This window comes from Anabrus simplex, chromosome 9 (genome assembly GCF_040414725.1).
Source record: "Anabrus simplex isolate iqAnaSimp1 chromosome 9, ASM4041472v1, whole genome shotgun sequence".
Taxonomy (NCBI): Eukaryota; Metazoa; Arthropoda; class Insecta; order Orthoptera; family Tettigoniidae; genus Anabrus; species Anabrus simplex.
In genome coordinates this window covers 45,647,227-45,652,658 of record NC_090273.1, presented here as the reverse complement: position 1 = coordinate 45,652,658, position 5,432 = coordinate 45,647,227, and positions in this window count along the sequence as shown.

Genomic DNA, 5,432 nt, shown 5'->3' with positions numbered 1-5,432 from the left:
ATATACTTACAATATGAGCATTAAATGTGTACAATCGAGGAAATCTCTCCCATGAAAAACGAACGTATCTTTCCTTCAGTGAAGCATGGTGGAGGTTGTTTGATGGTGGGGGGGGGGTGCATGAGCTCACCTGTAGTAGGTTCCTTAGAATTCAGACAATTCAAAATATTCCCTCCACCTCTCCAGTGATTCCCTGGGATCTATTATGAGTTCATCTGAATTACTCAAAACACTGTTCATTTCCTTTTTCCCTCCCTTCTTAAGATTCTTTATTACTGTCCAGAAAGGTTTCCCTGCTGCTTCACCTAGCCTTTCCAGGTTATTACCAAAATCTTTCCAAGACTTCTTTTTGGATTCAACAACTATGTTTCACTCTGTTTCACAGATCTGGTAAATTTTGTTTATATTTTGAACATCTTCTCAACGTAAAAGGAAATCTTTCTGGTGGTGTTGCGAACGGCCAAGCTCATGGGGAGGAGGAAAATGTTGGTGAAACTACGCTTGAGGAAGTGGAAAGGATTGTAAATAAACTCCATTGTCATAAAGCAGCAGGAATAGATGAAATTAGACCTGAAATGGTGAGGTATAGTGGGAAGGGTGGGAAGGAGGGATGAAATGGCTTCATAGAGTGGTAAGATTAGCAAGAAGTGTTAGTAAGGTACCTTCAGATTGGACAAAAGCAGCAATTGCACCTATCTATAAGCAAGGGAACAGGAAGGATTGCAACAACTATTGAGGTATCTCATTGATTAGTATACCAGGGAAAGTATTCACTGGCATCTTGGAAGGGAGGGTGTGATCATTTGTTAAGAGAAAGTGGATGAAAACCAGTGTGGTTTCAGACCACAGAGAGGCTGTCAGGATCAGATTTTCAGTATGCACCAGGTAATTGAAAAATGCTACGAGAGGAATAGGCAGTTGTTTGTTTCGTAGATCTGGAGAAAGCATATGACAGGGTACCGAGAGGAAAAAATGTTTACCATATTGGGGGACTATGGAACTAAAGGTAGATTATTAATATCAAAGGCATTTATGTTGACAATTGGGCTTCAGTGAGAATTGATGGTAGAATGAGTTCTTGGTTCAGGGTACTTACAGGGGTTGGGCAAGGCTGTAATCTTTCACCTTTGCTGTCCGTAGTTTATGTGGATCGTCTGCTGAAAGGTATAAAATGGCAGGGAGGGATTCATTTAGGTGGAAATGTAGTAAGCAGTCTGGCCTATGCTGATGACAAGGTCTTAATGTCAGTTTGTGCTGAAAGCCTGCAGTCTAATATCTTGGAACTTGAAAAGAGGTGTAATGAGTATGGTATGAAAATTAGCCTTTCGAAGACTGAATTGATGTCATTAGGTAAGAAATTCAACAGAATCGAATGTCAGATTGGTGACACAAAGCTAGAACAGGTCGATAATTTCAAGTATTTAGGTTGTGTGTTCTCCCAGGATGGTAATATAATGAGACTGAATCAAGGTGTAGTAAAGCTAATGCAGTGAGCTCGCAGTTGCGATCAACAGTGTTCTGTAAGAAGGAAGTAAGCTCCCAGACGAAACTATCTTTACATCGGTCTGTTTTCAGACCAACTTTGCTTTACGGGAGCAAGAACTGGGTGGACTCAGGATATCTTATTCATAAGTTAGAAGTAATAGACATGAAAGTAGTGAGAATGATTGCTGGTACAAAAGGTGGGAACAATGGCAGGAGGGTACTTGGAATGAGGAGATAAAGGCTAATTTAGGAATGAACTCTATGGGTGAAGCTGTATGCATAAACCGGCTTCGGTGGTGGGGTCATGTGTGATAAATGGAGGAGGATAGGTTACCTAGGAGAATAATGGACTCGGGTATAGAGGGTAAGAGAAGTAGAGATAGACCAAGACGACTATGGTTAGACTCTGTTTCTAACGATTTAAATAAGAGGTATAGAACTAAATGAGGCCACAGCACTAGTTGCAAATAGAGGATTGTGGCGACGTTTAGTAAATTCAGAGAGGCTTGCAGACTGAACGCTGAAAGGCATAACAGTCTGTAATGATGGTGTATGTAACGTATGTAAAATCAGAAATGCATTTTTAACATTCATCAAACAAACCAACTGCTCTTCCTAATCGTCAATCTACAGCTGTATGAAGAATGTCGTTGAGATTTCTGTTAATCCCCACCAATAAAATCATCCCCACTTCCTGTGCACCAGCTGTGCGTGATGTATGTAGGAAGTAGGAATATTTTGTTAGACTGCATTTTCGTCTATTGTAACAGTATTACTGTACTGACGTTCCATTGTTTTCCAAGTAATGAATTACGTATGGTGGGGATATACAGTCCATTCGTCTTCTTTGCAATGGCTTTGGGTGACTACTGTGAGAGTAAACTTTGAAAATTAACTGCAAAGAGAATAAATGTTCGAACGAAGAGTGTGAGATGTTTGTGCTTAAATATTTAACATCATGAAACCTATTTAAGTAGGAGTGAGGGTGATGAGGGTTTTGGATTATTGTGAAAGCGCTTTTTGTAAGTTGCAGACTGTGCTTTGGAAGTAATTGAGTTATAGATGTTGTTTGTGTTTTAGGGAGAAATGTGTGGGTTTTTGGGGTTCCTAAAATGAGGGTGGGTGGCCCTCGGGTGTTCTCAGCTGATGTTCTTGGAGATGGTAGATTGTTTTACTTTTCCATATGGTGGTATAGTTTTCTTAGTGGGAAAGCATGGATGGCAGTGCTCTTCGAGGTCATTTCCTTACAAAACTATGTCATCTCTTGTCTGCTGTTTTGGCACGTTAGTTTCCAACACTACGAGGGAACTGTATTTTGGGGTGGGATATCTGGGGTTTTTGGGGGTTTGGGCATTGACAGATTTGTAGGATTTTTAGTGCTGGAAGTTGTTAGTCGTCATGGACATTTCATTTTGCGTTCACTTCAGCTTATAATTTACATTTCCCTCTGCGAGTTTTGATTTTATACAGCATGCCCAAATATATGGTAACACCCCCCCCCCCCCCCCCCCCAATCCCCGGATCTGAATCTGATTGAAGATATGTGGGCTCATCTTAAAGAGAGACTGAGCACAAGAAATATTTTATCAAAGTCAACGATTTGAAAATGTCTCTTTTGGAAGAATGGGGTAAGATTGAGCCCACCTTCACCCCCAAGCTAGTTCATTCAATGCCTAGGCAGCTTGAGGCCATTGTAAAATCAAAAGGATTGCCAACAAAATACTAAATGTGCACTAAAATCAGTGGGCAATGAAAGTAAAACTGGACTGTACGAATACTTTTTATAAATATGAAATCATGGTATTTTCATTCATTTATGTATTAATGATAGAGACTTCTATCAATTTTATGTTTTATGATGTATATATCTTTACATAGTGTACAGAAAGCTAACCTATTTGTTATACAACGTACATGACAATAAGTGTACTAAATAAAGTACTTTTTGTTTCAGTATTAAGTGTATGAATACTTTGATTGTAAGTAAATGACATGGCATTTAGTGAAAAGCACTCGGCATTTCTAGGGTTAAAACTGTGATGAGAAGCAATGTCTCTACTGTTTGCAGGGAAGGAATTCCATGACCAAGATGCAGTGATTAAGAAATAACAGTTGTAAACACTATGTGCAGTTAATGGGTATACTAGGGAGAAGCCAGATCTTGTATTGTGGTGACAGGATGAGAGGTAAGGGAAAGTTGTAAAGGTATAGCTGGGAATGTTTCTGGAAAGTGTTTTGTGTAGAAGAATAACCCAGTAAGTTCAAGGGACGTTGCACTCTCAAAGCCATGGCAGCATATGAACATCATTATACAGATTAAACCAGTTAGTTGGATAATTGGTTCATAAAAATGTATTTTGGACTGAGGGCAATGTGAAGTAGTCTGTAGTACATCCTTCACCCAACAGAAGTCTAGCCTTAACAGTGATGTTCCATTTACTTTGATACCCTTTTCAAAATATTTCCACCTGATGACAGTCCTGGTATTGAGAAAAGTTCAAGTATACTTGACACTTCTGAAGTCACTAGAATTCTCTCCAAATAAATATCCTGCATGGTGTGCGAAAGGGGAGTGTACACTCTGTTCTACTATAGTTCCTACAAACATTCCTACTGCTTCATCTGGAACATCCAACATCTCAAACTGAACAATTTGAGCTCCAATGTTCCTGGTGTAGAACAGACCAGAAAGTGGGAACATTCTCTCATCAGGGAAGGTACTGCAGAAAAGCTTGGTGCATCATTCAGCCTACTGCAGACACTAACAGCATTATTAAGAGCAGTGTGTTGTTTAGTTACTTGTTTACTTCCCTGTCCATTGACTGTGCCAGATGTGTGTCAAGCCCTCGAGCAAGCTAATTTCATCCATTGCTTCATGGACATCTTGACAGTATGCACACCTGTGTGAGAATGAAATATTGTAACAAAGACTTTATTAGTATGTCTGTAAAGTTTGCCTGTTGGTGGGAGAATAGGATTTTTGGTTTCTTAACCTCTCAGCATGGGACAACTTTCACTACCTGGCTACCCTGTGCTACAGGAGGAGTATAGCACCAACCATGCTATGAGTGCAGACTTTTAGTTAATCGGGCGTAAATGACAAGCGCTTCAATGGATTTTACCAAAATGTTCAGTTTGTTATTAGTGCATACACACACAAACAGCATAATTTACTGAATTATCCCAGGTCAATGAAGTGGAGGAAACTTCTGAGAGTTCAAATCGAACAAGAGATATGGCTAAACCAAATATAGAAGTAGCTAGTACCTGGATTTTTTCAGAAATAAGATCTCAATACAGGTTTCTGTACTATGCTCATTAACGAACAAAATGCAAAAAACTACACAGTAACCAGTACACATTCATTTACCCTTGATCGGAATGGAAATAACATATCGTGTGATCGCATGCGATGTTGAGCCTATTCTACTACCATCTTTACGAATTCGACAGTAGAAAACAACTGAACATTTTCACACAGAATATAAGTAGTTCTTTGCAGCATTCTGAGACCCATAATTTGCCGTAAATATTTCCCTTTGCCCTCTATAATTATCCACGTCTTCTCACACAAACCCACCATCAATAACATTACGGCCGATATTTTCCCTTGTATCAAAGGCAACATCAATATCACGATCACTACTTTCACTCTCAAATTCTATATCGTAGTCTTTGCTTAATGAAACTACACCTTCCTTGTCATCAATTAGAAATAGGAATGGACTTCCACCTATCAATACTTATTTATTGCACTTATTATGCTACAGTACCAGTTTCGACCCCCTACATAGGGTCATCTTCAGCTGAACAATATATTTACATATAGATCATGATAGTAAGACAAGTGAAGAAAAATCCAGCGATTAGTGCTCCGAAACACGCTGTGATGGCTGAGGAACGTACCTACAAGAGAGCACATCCAGAAACTATTTGACTTATCCTAA